Raw genomic sequence first — 18942 nt, 5'->3', positions numbered from 1 at the left:
GATGTCAGATCACTCTGCATGACATAGCACTACATGTAGAATACAATGTGAGGCTTCAAAAAGACAACCTCAAATACCACAAAGAAGTCTTATCGTTTAGTTTATACACCATTTCTCAAGGAAAGGACTTTAACTGTAGTTTATATCCATTAAGATTAGTCTAAAATAAAGAAAAAATCTTTTAAAAATATGATCTTCAAAGATACAATAATTTTAATCTTCTCAATCAAAATGTGAATGTTGTATGCTCTCTAATACCTCATCTTCTGTCAGTGAATGCCTATTTAACGTCTAATGTGTTATTTCTACTGAATAATACATAGTTGAAAATTTTCTGTGTAGAAATTTTCCAAGTCGCTTCTGGCGACATGTACTAGTGGCAGAATCGTCCTTGATGGCCAAAATAACAACAATTCTTCTGGAAGAATTAATACAAACAGGGTGGGAAGAGAACATACTCCAAGACTCGAATTAGGCTATTTTAACTCACTGTAATTCGGGTACTAGAAATGAACTACTGTTGAGAAGCAACAACTATCCCCATGACAACGTCTGTTTCTTCTAACACTAGAATCACTTATTATTCCTTCCCCATGCATGGTAAACATTTGCTGAACAAAGAAGATAAATTACTTCTTCTCTGCCTGATATCATCAAGGCTTTACATATACATATTAATATTTTGAAACACATCACAGTTCTTTAACACACCTTTGTCAGGCAGTTGTTTTGCTGTGCCCTAACTCTACAATGCTATCCACTATGCACGTTGATCCACAAGGTCTAGCTCAAGATCTTTCCTTCAGGAAAGCATTTCTGGATGCTCTAAGCTGAAGGGTTGCATATTACTTTACTCATGTGTGTTATAGGATTCATTATGTAAACAAATATTTGTTCGCTCATTTTTCTTGTCCGTTACGCAGGATGATCCTTGATACTAGATACCATAATTATATACCAACAGCTTCCAGAGAGCCTGGCACAGAGGGTCCACTGAATGAACAAATGCATAAATGAATGAAAAAAATAAAAAAAAATTTACCCTAGATTACCTATTATTAATAATTTTACCTTAGATTATTGAGGTAAAAGTACAGTTTATTTTATTTTTTCCTCATTTCTCTTGTCCAGTTGAAACAGAAAAGATATATCAAATTTTTGAGCGTTTACTAATTCTATATACTTGTATACCTAATTGCAGTAGAAAAGGAGAGGACGACATAGCATCTACTAAGGATCTCTAATCTACTTGACTAAGTATATCTTGCAATCTCTTATTATATCAGGGAAACATAAAGAAATAAAAAAACTAATGCTAATAATTCATTTTACAAAATAAATGTAGTAAAAATATCCATATAATTTCTATATATGATCTGGGTTTTCTTAATGCAATTTTTAAAAGTCAGAAAAATCAGATAATTTCCAGAAACATGTTTTTAAAAAGATATATCTATAGATGTTTATTGAACATATGGATTCTAATTAGAAACATAGGAACTATCCAATAAATTTCTCAAAATTCGTGACTGGAATGAAGCTAAGTCTCTCAAATTATATGTCTATCTCTGTCTTTAAATTTTATGAGTAGAAATGGGTCAATTTTAAATTGTATATTTGTTAATGTTTAATGATGTAAATAATCTATGGAAATTTAATAAAATTTATTGCAAATTATATACTTTAAAATTGAATAAAATCTCCATTAAATTACTGAATCTCTAAGTAGTCAAAATGTATAATAACTGTGCATAGTCCTAAAAGAAACTTAATTTTCCCTCATGAAAACAAGATGACATATAAATATTACTTCTCAAAAAATTTGGAAATTTAAAATCAGATTAATAGAAATATAAGAGTATAAAATAAAGGGTACATACTATTATTTTCATTAATCCACATTTAGGATATATGTGTAGTAAAATCTTTTAACAAAGAGAGCTACTTTTGTTCAAAATACAGTAAGTGCCCTATGTATGAACTTTCAAGTTGCCAACTTTCAAAGATGTGAACATGTCCAATTACATGTTAGTTCACGTGTTCATGTGTCTGGCGTACACTGTCACATGGGTGCATCCTCTACAAGTAGTTGTGCTTTTCTGTACTTTACTGTACAGTACTGTATAGAGTACAGTAGTACAGTAATGTAAGTTCCCTACATACAAATGAGTTCCATTCTGAGAGTGTGTTCGTAAGCCCAACAAAGTTAGCCTAGGTACCCAACTAACACAATTGGCTATATAGTACTGTACTGTAATAGGTTTAGAATACTTTTCACACAAATAATACATAAAAAACAAACAAAAAATAAAGAAAACATTTTTAATCTTTCATCTGGCATTGAGTGAACAGGCAAGAAGAGTTACTGACTGGAGGAGGGAGAGGAGGTAGGAGATGGTAGAGCTGAAGGATCGTCAGCAATAGGAGACAGAGGGCAAGCTGCAATTTTACTCATGCCTGATGTTGATGGCACAGGTTCTGGTTCCTTGCTGGATTCAATTCTATCTACCCTCTTGAAAAAACGATCCAGTGACGTCTAGGTGGTAGGTCTTTTTATCTCATCATAGATGACACGGTAGTGCTGGATTGCATTCTGAACGGCTGCTGCAACCTTCATGTACAATTCTACGTTCAGGTCCTGTGCCTCAAAAATTAACAGTACCTCCTCAAATAAAGAAAATCCCCTTGCCATTTCCTACATTGTGAATCTCTACGGTTCTTCAGTTACTTCTTCTTCGTCTCTCTTTGTCCTTTCTCTGGGCCTCCAATTCCATCAGGTCTTCATTAGTAAGCTCGCGTTGTAATCAAGGAGATCAATGAAGTCGTCCTCTTGCAGATTTAGCTACAGCTTCTCGCTGAGGGTCACTAAGTTGCTGAAGATCTCTTTGGACTCCTCATCACCTTCTCAAATCCACGAAAATCCTGAACAAACTGAGGGCAAAGGTTCTTCCAAACTCCATTCATGGTGATGGCCGTAACTACACAACAAAGAAAGTCAATGTTTTTTATGGGCTTGTAGATGTTACAGTCCTTCCAAAATTGTCACAAGGTTGCTCCTGATTCGTCACTCGCCTTTACTGCCTGAAGAAAAGTGTAAAAGTGTGATGTAAATAATATTTCTTGAATGTCACTATAACTCCCTGCTCCATAGGTTGGATGAGCTGAGCAACGTAGTATTTGGTGGCAGATGTACTACTTTAACATTGGGATGAAAGTTGTCCATGATTGGGGGGTAAGCCAGAGCACTGTTGAGCAGCAAAAGAGTGTTGAATGGGATGTCCTTCTCCAAGCAATATTTCTCTACCTCCAGGATAAAGTAGTGGAAAAACCAGTCCTGGAAAATGGCCTGTATAACTCAGGCTTTGGGGTTACTCTTCCACACAACAGGAAGAGAGCCCTTGGCTATGCTTAAGGGCTCTTGAGTTCTCTGAATGATAAACTAAGAGAGGCTTCAGCTTAATATCTCCAGAAGCATTGCCACCAAACAACAGAGTTAGGCTATCCTTTGCTGCTTTATAGCCTGGCATCAACTTCTCCTCCTTACTGGTGTAACTTCAGTCTGGCATCCTCTTCCAGTACAGTCCTGTCTCATCCACATTAAACACCTGGTCGGGTAAATACGTGCCTTCATCAATAATTTCTCGAAGCATTTCAGGAAATTTCCAGGCAGCTACCGTATCTGCACTCGCTGCCTCACCACTTACTTTTACATTTTGAAGGTTGGCTCTAGCCTTGAACTGATGAAGCCAGCTATGGCTGGCATTAAAAGATATGCCCTCTGATTCTTCGCCATGATTCTTCTTCAAGTCTTCATAAAGGCTGTTAGCTTTCCCTTGAATCAGCATTAAGCTGAGCAGGACTCAACGCTGATGCTGATCCTGCATCCACACACTGAGAAGTTTCTCTACCTCCTCCATCACTTTTCCACGCTTCTTCAATATTATTGTTGACATCATCAGCACAGCAGACTTCACAAGCTCCATGACCTTGTCCTTGTTCTTTAGAATCATGCGATGGTTGAACGATTCATGTTATAAGAACGAGCGATGTCTATCATCTTTTCGCCTCACTCTATCATTAATATTTGGCAGTTCTTAGCAGCACTGGCTACATCACCACTGTTTTTACACTTGCTTCCGGACATCCTGGACTTGAAAAAAACATACAGTACTACTGTACTCTATACAGGACTGTACAGTACACAAAAGCACAACCACTTGTAGAGGATGCATACACGTGACAATGTACACCAGACACGTGAACTAACATGTGATTGGACATGCGAACGTACATCACATCTTTGAAAGTTCGCAACTTGAAGGTTTGTATGTAGGGAACGTACTGTATCTTTATTTCAGGCCCAGGATGTCTGGAAGCAAGCATAAAAGCAGTGGTATACAGCTGATCGCTTTAGTTGGGTACCTAGGCTAACTCTGTTGGATTTATGAACAAATTGAACTTATAAGCACGCTCTCGGAATGGAACTTATTCGTATGTAGGGGACTTACTGTCATAAAAACATTTACAATAAATTATTCAAGTTATATTCTATTATTATTTAGCAAAATCAATGCTATATTTATTATTAACAGCAATATTTTAAAACTTACAAAAATTGTTTATACAAGAAAGGTAGTAGTAGGATATAACTATAAATATGTATCTGGTGAGTTTACATTTTAATATTCTTTCAGGATAGTGGAGATGGTCAGAGGACTATTTTCAGTATTTAAAAATGTCTAAAAGTCTCATAATTCTGCCAAGATGGAGAATTATCAGAAACTATTGTCTCTCTTTCCCCAAATCAACCCTAGATAAGTTTTAGAAGCAAAAGGCACAGATATTGAATATAAAGATACAACAACAACTACAGTTCAAGTGAGATATCTATGGGACTCCTAAAGGATATTAGGATGTATGGAAATTGATGTAGCTTGGGATGGAGGGGACTGATACACAATGAGAAAATAAGTAAATGAACACACTTCAAGTTATCTTCCTGCTTATTCCCCAGGTACCTATGGCAGTGAAAAGCAAAATTTGCTGAGGTAAGGATACTGTCTAGCATTCATTTCTCCATGCACTTCCCATCCAACATTCTGAAACTTGCAATTAGAGATGGGGTAAATCTCTACAATACAATGCTGCCTGGTAGAGTGGTGGTAAGAGGTTTGAACTCTGTCCTGAGGCTCAAACACTCCCCTCACATTGAAGTAAGTTGACTGACATGAATCTAATTTCTCATTTGTGAAATCTGAGATAATATACTTATGGTTTTTAAAATAATGCTTGGTAATGAACTTCACTGATGACGAAAATAAGGATAACAATGAGAAGAATGATGATAGTGATGAAGACGACAACGTTTCTTATGATAATGCACATTTAACACATACTAAGACTTCCTCTCTCTTGCTCAAAACTGCTGGCAATGATTGGAAAGTTAAGAGCACTGTTCTAGGCACATGGTAGATTTTTAGCAAGTTTTCCACTGCATATATTTACTATCAATCAATATTATATAAATCTATTACATAGGAGTTTGAAACTAATTTTCAGCTCCTCTTTTGCTTAGTTTACCAAATATTTAGTTGGCATTAAAGTTCTGCAATTTAGAGGTCTGCCCATCCTTTTCCCTGAATACAAATGGTAACATTTCTCCACTGGAATTATTTTGATTTTCAGCTGAAAGCAGGCAATTTATATGTAAACGTCTGTAGGGATTTTGCAGATTGCAGAGAAGTAAGCTGTATACTGTTTACCACAGGAAGCCACTGAATAACCTGAAACTGAAAGTAGCTCCTGAGTCTGTATCTAGAGCCACACGAGCATCTTTGATTCATTCAGTTTCTAGACTAAGATGCACTTCATGACAGAGATATAGAAACACTCTTGGCATAAATCTACTCTTGTGGTAGATTTAACATTCATTAAAAGTATTAACTTAAAAATGCAAGTTTAAAAACTACCTGTAGAATATAATTTTCTTCCTCAGATTTGATAAATATCAAATCACATAAAATGTCATATTTTATATTCCAACAGTGTTGTCTTATTAGAGCGTATCTACAATTTCCATTTGTGAATTAATCTATTTAAGGGAACTGTCTATGGGTAAAATATATTATTGATTTTTAAATTTTGTTTTAAGTGGACTTTTAATTTTCCTCCTTAATAATGTGGCTAAGGATATTTTGGTAAGTGTGACAATGGAAAATTTTAGCTGTTGTTTTAATTGTATTGCACAATCCATGGAGAAATGGACTTAATCTTTCTCTCCTGTATCATCAGCAACTTGCAGAGACATATGCAGTGCATATGTTAAGCACTAAGTGATTGTTATCAAGTAAATTACTCAAGCACCATATAAGACTCCTGAATACACAGAGAACCAACTACTTTTTTACATCTTTTCTTTCTTTTTTGGATTTACTAATAAAATGTATTAAGCTACATTAATGATCATTTAAAAAGGGAAGAAGCAAGTAAAAATTGCAAGGTTCTGAGAAGTGATGAAGTAGTAAAATCTTCCAAAGGGAAGATAAATTGATGTTGAGAATTAATTAACATTTGGAATAAAGTTCTGAAAAATTGACATATAGATCCCCTGTGAGTAACTAAGTGATGTGGATTTTCATATTTAGGAATGAACAAAGAATATCCTAGAAATCACCACATTGAATTAGACAAAAAGTGACTAATTTTATCAAGGGTAACAGTCAAGACATCATTTTACTGACAAGAGTTATGATTATATTATTCAACTTTAAAATATAACCCACTTACTTCATTGAAGAGCTCTAACAAATATTTACAGTATTTCATTTGTGCATTTATTTGTGGTTTATTTTTGTTAATAACATTTTCATACACCAGTATGCTTAAAAAATGGGATATTTTTCTTCACATTTACTTGAATGGCTACAGCTGAAATTCTATAAACCCTAAATACATATTTAGGGTGAACCACATGGAACTGCATAAATATGACTGTTTTGAAATAAAAACTACAATTTCAAATGTTTTCACTGATACCTGTAGCTACAAACTTAAAGGGTTGCTTCTAGTCTTAGAAGTATTGTTTTGAATTCATGAAATTTAAAGTGATCCATGTTTTCAGCTTCAATAATTGAGTCAAATATGATCTATATACTCTAAGGTTATTAGTTTCCTATGCTTGACTGAGAGTTCGAGCAAGTTGCAACCCCTACTTTGCTTCCGTGTCTAGTTTTCTTAATTGAAAACTCAGATCTCAGGCTGTCTTGTGAACTGACGACCCTGTGATAGTCATAGTACTCTTCGCAGGAAAAAAAAAAAAAAAAAAATCATGGCTTCTTTTAACTTATTTCTGGAGCAATAACTATTATGATGAGGACTTTTATATACTTAGTTGTTATGCAGAAATCATTTGCCAAGAATCAAGGATGTTTATCCTTGCAGTTCACTTTGCTGATACAACGTTATTGCCAATTAGTCACTGCTGATTTAAATCACCTTTGAATTAGCCAACAAGAGTTGGGGGGTTCTGTGTACTTGCTCTTACAAATGCCCTGGCACAGCCTGCAACGGCCCAATGTAGTTCACAGTTTATTCTTGCATGGAAGTGCTTCTTTCTTTCTGAACTCTCATGTTATGGGCTAAGGAAAATGATTGTAGCTTTCTTTTCATTTCACAGCTTATATCTAAGTACTTCTCATCTGGGAGAGCTTCAGAATTTTGCTGTAAGCTAAATGCATGTTTCTCTAAATGGTAGCTTTGACCTATGAAACATGAAATGGTTCTTTTAATAGAAAAATTCCTAAGTAGCTAGGAGTTATATAGTTCACTAAATAATTCTTAAACCAAAAATATAATAATTTATATACTATTTTATATATGTTATATATACATTGTTAAATATAAATTTATTTTTGGTTGCGTTGGGTCTTTGTTGCTGCACGCGGACTTTCTCTAGTTGTGGCGAGCGTGCGTGGGCTTCTCATTGCGGAGCACGGGCTCTAGAGCGCAGGCTCAGTAGTTGTGGCGCACAGGCTTAGCTGCTCCACGGCATGTGGGATCTTCACGGACCAGGGATCGAACCCGTGTGCCCTGCACGGGCAGGCGGATTCTTAACCACTGCACCACCAGGGAAGCCCTATATATGTTATATATTTTAATATATGATTTTATATTATGCTTACCATAGTGATTCAAATATTTTCTATAGTAATTATACCTCTTTTACATTTGAAAGATAATGTACTATATACTACTGTATTACAACTATTATATGAAAAAAACCTTTAACATAAAATATGTTAAAGTTAAATTCTTAAACCAATGTAAGAATTTTTAAAAACTGAATATTTAGTGTATTCTTAAGTATTTACTTCAATAAATATGTATTGATGTACAAAGATAGCCTGTATTATAGCATATGTAAATACAAAACAAATATATCCCTTAACTCCAAGTTCTTAAAATATACTTCAAAATGCAGAAAAATGCACATATACCCCTAATACCAGAAACAAAATGGTAAGTGCTAGCACAGAAACACAAAAGTCTATCTGAACACGGGAGAGAGAAAGAACAATTTCTATACGGGGGGGATCTGTCACTGAAGACTCTTTTTTGCAGACTGCCTATGGGAAAAAAGGGAAGCGAGCACTATATTATATTTATTGTGAATTACTAAATATGTTTTGTATCTGGCCATCCTCAGAACACAATTGTATGGGGATTAGAAAACATCTTATTCCACACAGTTGCAAGATGTAAATTTCAGGGTATACATGAGACTTCTACTATATAATAAACACAAAACCACAGGACAGTATAATAATCACTTTTAAATGAAACTACTACCTTATAATCAAGCAAAAAGTCGTCATTAAGAAGCATCAGTCTTCTAAAGTGATATGTCTCAACAATAAATGGCCCTGGAAATTTTATCATTTAAAAATAAAACCTATGGACACCTTTATTTTGGTATTCAAGAGAGTGTGCATTTATGTGTTGAGAAAGATAGAGTTTCTATCTTTAAATTTTTACAAATTATGCTGAGGAAAACAATGACAGTTCTCAAAATGATCAATTTTTCATGGTTTTAACAGAAAAAGCATATGTCAAACAAACAGAAAGTGGAAACACTGTAATTCAATACTTTGAAATCTATAACACAAAATATATGTCAACAAGGTACATTGTAAATATTGATTTTTAAAATTATCCTCTAAAATACTTTTAAAGTTGTCATTAAAAGGAAAGTGAAATTTCTATCCTTAGTCTTTAGCTGAAGTACGTAAAAGCAGTATTTAATATATGTTCAGTGCGATGTCTTCATATATTTTTCAGCACTAAGTTGTAAATCAGAAATGTACATCTCAGAGTTCTGTGAATCTCTAGTGATTTGAGACAATGAATCCTTTGCTTAATATTCTCAATTATATTACTTCTCCTAACATTATTTATGGGTTTCCGGCTTTCATATGGAAATGTGTCAGAAGGTAAACACAGGTCAAATACATTAGAATTCTCACTCAAATGAGTTCATAATTCCAACAGAGAGAGTTTTTATCAGCAGCTAGAGAAATTGCTAAGAAAAAAAAAAGACAAAGGAGCAGTTGAAAGCAGGTGGGTTTGCCACTAAACAGATGGGCTTTGGAAAGAGAGAAGAAAAAAGAAAAAAAAATGACTTCAGACGGAGCGAAAAGAGTAAATATTAATCAGAATGTTATTCCAGCATATAGGGTAGTGTGAAATGAGGTGTGAAGTCTGGAGTGGGTGAAGAAGACAAATATATAACATGGAGGCATACTTACACTAAGAAGTTATGATATTTGGATTTCTCACTTCTTTGTCATTGAAAGATCTCAAAATCCTTGAGATCATGCCCTAAGGATTGGTTACATTTGCCCAAGGAATGGTTACATTTGCATTATTTCTTAATTTATAGAAAAACTTAAGAAAATATTCTGTTTAAAGATACTTCACCTCTCTTGAAAATCTACCTCACAAGAATATGAGCTATATGAATAATGACAATTAATTAAAATAATTTTTCGTGATATTTTGCCTTTATCTTTCATGGTTTACATGTATGCTTGTTTTCTTTTGAGTTATAAACTCAAATGCCATTATAGGTTAAGCAGTTTTCATCTATAGATAAAAAGACCTGTGTAAAGCAATAGCTGTGGTGAAGTTTGGAAACTAAAGACAATGGAACACTTTAAAAAAAAACTATCTGCTAGCCCAACAAAAACAAAAACAGGCAGCCCAGGAGGCCTGAAACACTCTAGAATGACATGGGTTAAACATATGCTTAATCTGGACAATTAATAATTATCCATTTAACTCTAATCAATCTCCCTTTACTTTATTAGAAGCCATGGCCCAAACTTCAGTCACCCTCTGTCACTAAAACAAACTCTTACCTTTTCTTCCCTTCTTTGCCCTTATCCATCAAAACCAGAAAGGGGTATGAATTCCAATGATCAGGAATTGGCTCTCGAACTTGTTAGCTGACATCTAGAGAAGGAAATGACATGATAACCAAGGTTCGTGTCATTACAAATTCATGGTCCAGTACAACCTGGTAATCCAATTAGGTTTACCTATATATGGTTCAATAGTCAAATTCCAGTGCCATTCTCCAAAACAGTGATTCAAATCAAATCTACATTTTTTAAAACTGTTTGTCTCCAATGACAGTCATTCCTACTGTATCAAAGATAAGTCTTGCTAACTGGATTCTGAATGCATCCCAGTGTGCATCACTTGGAGTCTTATCTATTTTTATTCTGTATCTTACATCAATTTTTAACCTTTCTGTCCTGCTGGTTACTTTCCATTACTATGCAAGTATTAAGTGATCACGAGAAGTCAAACAAGGGAAGGGATAAGAAATATAAACTACTATGTTAGCAACATGTAGGCCATTGATAATCCTTGTGAGAACAGTTTCGGAAGTCAACTATTAGGGCATGGGGAACGCATCAGCAGATGCTCCCTTTCAGTCCTTCTTCCATATTACCATAAGAGTAATTCCTCAACAATATAATTCTGATAACTTCAGTCATCTACTTAATACTTTAATGGCTTCCAATTCCTCTCAAGATAAAATATACTTAGCTTAGAAAGCTAAGCATAATACATTCCTTCGAATATGATAGATTTTTTTCTTGACTCTGACCCCTCATTCATACTATTCCTTTTGATTGGAATAGTCTTAAGTTCTTCATTTGCTCCATCAAAAGTCTGATTAAAACACCATATTCTTAAGAGATATTATTGCTGTCTTGTTTGTGTGTATGTGGGGGTTTGTGTGTATGTTTTAATCTCTAAACTAGATTAGATCCTCATGATGTCTGTACCCATTGGTGCCAAAATTTTATTCTAATACTGATGTCAATTAGTTTATATGAAGTGCTTATATATCTATTTAACTCCCATGAAGGTAGAAATTTTGTTACTTGCAAATGAACCATCAGGAAGTGCAGAATAATTAGAACATATAAATGAACTGAACACATGAATGAATTAATTAATAGAAGGCTGGATGTATAGATTTGTAAATGAATGAATGTTGCTGTTTTGTGAAAAAAATCTGAGGTCACAGAGTTAAATAAAAATTCTGTGTTAAAGACTGAGTTAGTCTTTAAATCAAGGCTTGGATAATAATCATGCGCATTTATAGGAGGTCCATAAGAGGCTAGTAAATTAAAATTTTTTGGTGAAATTTATGAAGTTATTACATGATTCCTGAAAAAGGACTGTTGTATTTAATTCCTACAATGCAGTGGAAATGATAAAGGCTTGGGAAAGATAATCCCTATTTATCCACATAAACAGAAAGTTGGTTAGGTACTTTTAATTCTCTAAACCTAGTTCTATCAGTAAAGCAGGTGATATTAATACCTATTTAAAGGTATAGTGAGAATTACAAAAATTCAAAAATTGACATGTGCCTGTCACATAGTAGGCATTTAATAAATATTACTTTGAGTTATGTTTCTTATGTTATGGACCTCTTTCATGTTGCTTTTGTTCCTAATAATCTTCTGGCTATTTTGGGGTCCAGGCCTACCCATTCTCTCACTGATAACCATATAAAATGATGTGTAAATACTCAGTTCCTATTACCATGAGAGACTAAAAATAGGAAAAGAATACTTTTTGATATAGTTCATTCATTTAACAAATATTCACTTGAAAACATAATAAATGCCAGGATCTATCTAGGACAATTATTAAGCGTTATGAATTAAAATAAAGCAGAAATGGAGAACTGGTATTGCTATGTGGAGTTATGGTTTGGGTTGCACTTTTTTTTTTTTTTTTTTTTTCCGGTACGCGGGCCTCTCACTGTTGTGGGCTCTCCCTTTGTGGAGCACAGGCTCCGGACGTGCAGGCTCAGCGGCCATGGCTCACGGGCCCAGCCGCTCCGCGGCATGTGGGATCCTCCCGGACCAGGGCACGAACCCGTGTCCCCTGCATCGGCAGGCGAACTCTCAACCACTGGCGCTACCAGGGAAGCCCTGGGTTGCACTTTTAACAGAAATGTCAGGGAAACTCTTTCTGAAAATGGGGCACTTTACCAAAGACCTAAATATATCTGAAAGAAGAAGAAATAGCAAGTTCAAGGCCCTGAGACAGAAGAGTGCCTGGCATATTTAAGGAATACTAAGGTTGGAACAGAATAAGTAGAGGATTAGTGGCCAGAATAAAGGTTAAAAATAATAACATGAGAGGACTAGTAATACAGTGTTTTCTTCTACTTAGTGTAAGAAGGGAAACCATTGAAGAGTATATGAAGGATATGAAAGCAAAATTTGAGAACAAAAGGGAAATACACTGTGTAGAGAATGGACTGTAGTAATCAGTAAGACTAGTGAAGAGGCTATCACAATAATCCAAAAGAAAAGATGATAATGGCTTGAACTGGGGCAGTAGGTATGGAGACAGTGAGGCATGAACAGAGTCTAAAGGTGGCATCAATAGGATTTACTGGTAGATGACACAGGGGATATTAAAGGGAGAAGTCAGTAATGACTTCAAGATTTTTACCCTGTGCAACTGCCAGTTTCTGCAAAGTGGAAGGCTGTTGCAGGAGCAGGTGGGGGTATGGTGTGGCAGACACAGATGTGTTCTCAGGACGCACTCAAGAAAGAAAGTCAGCCCAGCCTAGATGAATATGGCTAGTTGACGGCTGTCAACTGATGGTTCTTTCAGGGTTTGCTCCAGCTGTCAAGTCAAGATCATGCTTTCTCAGGGTGACTGTAGCAGAATAGCTAAGGAAGGTGATGGTGCCAATGACACCATTTTTCTTAAAGCAGCTCCCAGAGAAGGACTAAGAAAGACATTCAGGGAAGTAGCCATTTCCATCCAACATGAGACACTTCTAAAAAGGGCAATCTTTACTTCAAAGCTTCTCATTGAGCTGTAGAAACTGTCAGGTCCACATCCTGGTCTAATTGCTCCCCCAAATGGATCATGTTTGCTCTCTTTAACTTTCACAGGTGCTACTCCTGACAAGTCTTTTGCATTCTGAGCTCAGTTTCTGCAGTAAGACTCCTCAGATTTTAAGGAAGTAACCTGTCAGAGGAATTTAATTTCATTAATCCTTCTAAGAAATAGAATCCTCCCACTTAGACCAGATCTCTACAGAGGACAAAGTACAACATTCTGGCATGTGCATCAAGTGTAACAGCATAAGTGAAGACTCAACTTCCCTTTGGGCATAAGCATCGGCTTATATGGCCTGAGTACATTAGTGTCCAAAACTATACATACGAACCTCCTCAGGCAAAAAAGATAGCATCTCATGAAGTCTAATTACTTATCTCAATGCCACAATCTGATGATATATAGAACAAATTCCTACTCTTTCAAATGAATGTTCTTAAAATGACTGAAATCAGCTATCACAGTTTCCTATATCTTCCCTCATTTTAAGCAAAGTATTGTGAATTTTTTTCTAACTTTCCTTGCATTTGTCATTTCCTCTTTGTTGCTAGCACTATATTCTGACAAATCAAAACTTGTGACATTTCTCAGAATAGACCACCTACAAATTATCAATTATCAGCATTATCAATATTAAGTGAATGATATTACTGTTCTCTTTCATCTGGGGAAGAAAATATACTCTACCGGAAACCATAATTCAATCAATTAAAATAATTCACATATATACACTGCATAATAAGATTATACTTAAGTAGAAAGTAGAAAATAATAGTGTTAGCATTTACTTAAAATTTCTATTGTTGTAACTTTAAATATGGCAAATTTGGGTTCCTTATTTTGAAAAAGTGGGGTAACAGATGTAAGCATTTTGTAAACTATATAAACACAGAGTTATGTACATAGATAACTACATAGTTATGATATGTTGGTTGGTTTGACAGTTTGTATATCAAGCTGGTTAGCTCATCTATCATATTAGTCACATATTAACCAACATGTTTGATGTCTGATTCAATTAGCAGTTATCTATTGAGTTTAACAGGCACAAATCACCTAGCTCATTTGCAAGTTAATTGATTGCTTGAAGATAAACTTGTAAACAGTCAATCTAACTGATCTTAGAGAACTAGCCTAAAGTATTTTCAAAAGGTAGTGTACTTAGCGTGCACTTGTCCATTTATTCATTTTGCAAACTATTGATCAGTATTTATTGTATTTCAAAGGAAATGTGCTAAGTCTACTCCAATACTGTAGCACTCTAGTAAAATATGCACCAACGTTATTGTTTGAAACATTCACTCTCATTACTAAAAAACTATGTAAATGATAAAACTACATATATGCATATTCGAGATATTTTAAATTCAAAGATAAAGTTCTGCTGTTTTATGTTGGTATAAAATCATTATTGTTTTTTCTTTAAACGTAATTTATATAAAGAGCTAAAACCATCTTATTTCAATTTCTCTTCAAATTTGACAAGGTATATAATGGAATGTCATTAATATTAATGAAAACCTGAAACTATATATATATGTATGTATATATTAATTTATAAATATTTGATTAATTTGTTAATAAATTCATTACTATACAATAATTATATATATTATATATACATATATATTATATGTAAATAATTATGGAAACACGTTTATATATTATGGAATGTTTTTTTCCAGAACTGGACCACTTGATAAGGGATTCATGATAACACGGATATAAACAACCAGATTAAATCATTCATCCATCCATTCGTCATCCATTCTATACATAGTGTTTTGTTTCCCACTCTGTGTCGTTAGCCCAGTTTCTCTGAATGTGAAAGGTGCTTAATACTTATTTGGCTCTCATTTCTGAAGATCTTTCCCTTGCAAGAGCCAGAAGCATTTATTATATTACATATAGACAAAAAGTACTATTTAATCATGGCTGGTTAAACTGTTCCTTTGAACAAATCATCCAGTAACCTCAGTTTTACATTCACTGTATATTTATCTTAGCTGGGCAATGAAATCTGACCCTATATTGTAGAGAGAAGAGATGAACTTTGAGGGATGGCTAGTTTTCGTTTCGTTTTGTTTTGTTTGGACTTGGGTTGGTCCTAAAAGCACAGCATATGTAACAAGAGAGCCTGCTCATCGTGGTCCCTTTTTGGTTTATTACTTCTCTATATAGTGTGTATTGAAAGCTGGCTATTGAAATCAGAATGTGATGTGCAACTGGACTCACATTCTGACTCATTCTTCCAGAATAGACTGTATTCCTCTGAACTGACATAGAATTGATACATTGTAGTAAGATTCCATCACTAAGAATGGCTCAACATGAGAAAGCAAATTCCATAGAACTCTATGGATTCCCTGTAGCTCTAACATTTGAGTGGACATCCATTTTCTCAGAAATTTCTGGAGTTCTCAGAAGACAGCAGAGCTTCTTCTTAACGATTCTTAAAACTATCCATCTGTATTACCTATAGAGCTGGAAGTTTAAAATTTTTAGAAAAAAAAATTAGAGAAAACTTTTGTCTCTCTTCCCTTAGCATCTACTATAATTTCCTGTATACCAATAATCTAATTTTATGTAAAATATCAGCCAAGTCTCAAGCCAAATGGAAACATAAAAATAGTAGCTCCCAAATCAGAACACGTTTACAAACCTCCCTGGCCAAAGAGCTACACATTTTGAATACATTTTCATTAAGGAAAGCTACCATGTGCATAAGGCTTGAATATTTGTACCTTTTCAGTTTTGCTCATTACTAATTTTAATGGGACTTTGTGTAATCAGAATAATGCCAAGGTATAAACTGAATATATTTCTGTAATGAAAATGGAGATCATGATTATGGCTTCTGATGCATGTAATGCTATAAAGGCAATAATAAGTAATTTTGGAGGCAATTACTTTACATAATATTTTTATTATGCATTATTTTCATTTAGGAGATTTTGTTGAAATAAGTGCATCAGCAGTTTCAATGCTATTGTGTAAATAATATGCAGCACAATATGGTGTAAAATTTGAAAAAGAATAATAAGACTACTGCTAAATGTTTTATTGCAATCTTAATATTCCCTAAACTGTTCAGAAACCTAAAAGCAGAGTTGCATTATATGATGGCCAATATAAAAAATTAATCCTTTTTAGAGTTTATATAATGGCTCCTTATTTAAAGAAAGATTAAAACCACCTTCATCGTCAGTCCTTTGGATTAACTTATAACGCTATAAGGGCCAGGATGAACTGTTATGTAAATAACAGTATTGAAAGTATTATAATGAAATAATAGGGAAGAAAAAAAATTTAGTCTTCCACAAAAATAACACAGACTGGCTCTAAAACCTGAGCGTCCATCAGAATCAGATAGAAATCATGTCAAATATTGATTCCTGCATGGCCAATACAGATATTCTTATACATTTGGCCTTGGAACTAGCCTAGAACTTGTATTTTTAAGAAGGTGATGTATGATTTTGCTTATGAAACTCTGTCTCTGCGCAGAGCAAAACTAAGTTACAACAGTTAAAAAAATGCCTTGTCTATAGCAGGATAGGTGACTATACTGAGGAAACAGGAATACCTTATTAGAAACAAAAGTTAATTTATTTTTTGTTTACTATATATATATTTTGCAGATAATTTGACCCTTTCATACTTAATTTATTACAAGCAGCTCAAATTCACATATTCACGCCCAAATATATCTTCAGACACATCTTGTTTAGACTTCTTAGTTTTTATAAAAGGTTGCCAACCTTACTTTATAATTTTATATATGTTTTATATGTGTTTAATATATTATACAAATGATAGTAATGCATATACTATTATATGCATATACTAATATTATATACATTATATTAATGCATATAAATTTAAGAGTAATAATGTGCCAACAATTTACATAAAGACACAGAATGTTATCTGAACTTTTGAAGAACCAAAATCCCTCCTGGATTCAATCCTACTCCCTTCGTCCCAGAGGTAATTATTATGTTGACTTTGGTTTTGTTATTACTTTGCTTTTATTTTTTGGTGACAAATGGATGATCCTCAAAATATTTAAAATCAAACACTAAACAACCAGAATGGATGTTGCTGGGTAGCACTGGAGTAGGGTCCTGGAGACCCCATTTGGGCCAGGCATGCGTGCATTCAGATATTACTGGGACTGAAGCTCCTACAATATGGAATGCAGCAGGGGAGGAGGCGAGAGGAGGGGAGGATCTCTTTCAATGTAAGTACAAAGTAGAACGTAGGGAGGCGCCCCTGCAAGTAAAAGACCATGAAACAAATTTCATTTGCTTCCTTGAAAATCAGTCCCTGGTGAGAGGTATTAAGAAAACAGTGAAGGCATCCAGAAATTCCTAGGCTAGGGGACAGAGCATTCTGGGCAACTGGCATGGTTTGGGCAGGGAATACCTGAAGTGAACAGGACAGTGGCTGTTTATCAAACAGTATGGAAGTACAGTATGGCCTGACTTACAATGGTTTGACTTACAATTTTTTGTCTTTACAATGGTGCAAAAGCAATACACATTCAGTAGAAATCATACTTTGAATTTTTATCTTTTCTCAGGCTAGCATGGGATATTCTCATGGTGCTGGGTCACAGCAGTGAGCTGCAGCTCTGTTAGCCACAGGATCAGGAGGGTAAGTAACTAAATAACTATAGTTGTAATCAAATATATATATCAAAATGTGGCCACATATATTTCATTTTTAATATTAAGCTTTATTTTTATTCATAAAATAATTTTACTAAAATACTTGATGTAGCAATATTATCTATTAATTCTCTGTTCCATTTCCTCTTTTTCCTTTTTTTCAAAATTATTTTTCCTATTTAAAGGAGAGAGATGTTACTTCTGATTGAGAGCTGATTGAACAGTCAATCCTAGGGTTATTTCCTGAAGGGCATCTCTCTCTCTGTTACTCTCAAAATTTGGTCATTTGATTCCAGTTTGGAGGATATTCCTTTGATCTCACTGCTACTTTTGAATTCTAATAATCAAAAGAACATTCTTTTGTTTGACCTTCTTTAGCATATCTTCATAGTAATTCACATGACCAATTTTTCTATAGATCGTTTTTCACTTCTCCTCAATAACAGGGAAAGGACTGGGTATTCTGTAGCATCAGTTCTTATAAGAAATGTATCAAGTACATTGAAGCTAAGTGATACTTGAGATTAGTTTGAAATTAAGTAAAATATATGTGGCTGTTGACTCACTCAATTATGGCAATAGTCAATAAGAGTGACACAGAGAATGTCATTTGTAAATTATAACTGATATGAAGACAATTGGACAGCTGGATTCAAAATTGGATACAGTTTGCAAAACACTTATTTCTATATTAAATTGTGAGAGTGATAACAGCATTGGGTAATACTTTCTCTCTCCACAATGACATAGTGAACAATGTGTACAATGATTACAGTTCTTTCTCTAGAAATTAGTTAATTTATTTTTAATTTGCTGTTTCTGA

Source organism: Delphinapterus leucas, chromosome 14, assembly GCF_059928025.1.
Source record: "Delphinapterus leucas isolate spDelLeu-1000000601 "Yukka" chromosome 14, BTC_Dleu_Yukka2, whole genome shotgun sequence".
Classification (NCBI taxonomy): domain Eukaryota; kingdom Metazoa; phylum Chordata; class Mammalia; order Artiodactyla; family Monodontidae; genus Delphinapterus; species Delphinapterus leucas.
Note: the sequence above shows the minus strand (reverse complement) of the source record.